This window comes from Gastrolobium bilobum, unplaced genomic scaffold, assembly GCF_033153095.1.
Source record: "Gastrolobium bilobum isolate Gb01-03AN ecotype WA unplaced genomic scaffold, APGP_CSIRO_Gbil_v1 utg6975, whole genome shotgun sequence".
NCBI classification, from domain to species: Eukaryota; Viridiplantae; Streptophyta; class Magnoliopsida; order Fabales; family Fabaceae; genus Gastrolobium; species Gastrolobium bilobum.
In genome coordinates this window covers 121,212-122,213 of record NW_026899929.1, presented here as the reverse complement: position 1 = coordinate 122,213, position 1,002 = coordinate 121,212, and positions in this window count along the sequence as shown.

The following is a 1,002-nucleotide window of genomic DNA, read 5'->3' as shown; positions in this document are numbered from 1 at the left end:
TTTGGTGACATGATAAGAGTTTTTTCAATCCGCCTTGGAATTTTAAGCTTGGATAAATTTTACCATAGCTTCTTATTACCGACTTTGAAGTCAAATTGGATTACGAAAGCGACCTTTCATTCCCCATAAATCAGGCGTAGTGTCTTGATTATTTAATGTGCTCTTATTAAACCAATTATGTATCATGGTTTGCACATTATATTGTTATTTCTCATGAGAAGCAATCAGATGAATAATTCCTCTTTATTATTAAAAGATAAAGATCAAAACATTAACTTAAAAATAGCCATTTGCAAGGCAAGAAGCTTGTCAAAATAAAATAATGATAACTCAAATTTCAACTGGAACTCGACTTTTAGCTATAGTACAGCTTCAATTTATCCGCATTCCAGGTTCATATAACGAACTTTTTACTCAGTGTTTGTAACATATGAGCTCCCTTCTCAAGTTTTTCTTTAACCGATATGAACCTTCCCAGCTTGCAGCTAATTTTCCATCACCAGCATTTTTATTTTCGATATTCGCTTTGCGGAATGCCAAATCTCCTTTTTCAAACTATCTCAGTTTCACTTTCTATTTATATTTTGCTATAATCAACTATTTTACAGCTATGTCTCATCAATGGGTCGTGACTCTTACTTCATATATCAAATCTAGCTCCACAGTTAGTCCTTCGTTGTTCTTTACTTCTTCTCCAAAGGCCTTCGTCCTTCTCCAAGACGACTTCCCTAACTCAACCGGGATCATAGCCTCGCATCTATAAGTCATTCTGAATGGAGTTTGCCCAGTTGAAGTTTGCATAGTTGTCTTGTATCCTCATAGGATTTAGTACAACTCCTATACCTATTTTCATTTGGTATCATCCAGCAGCTTTCGTAGTCCATCCATAATTATTTTATTTGCAACTTCAGCTTGAACATTAGATTATGAATGTTCCACAAAAGCAAAATGATGTCTATTGTGGAAGTTGGACATCAATTCTTAGAATTTTTTATACATGAA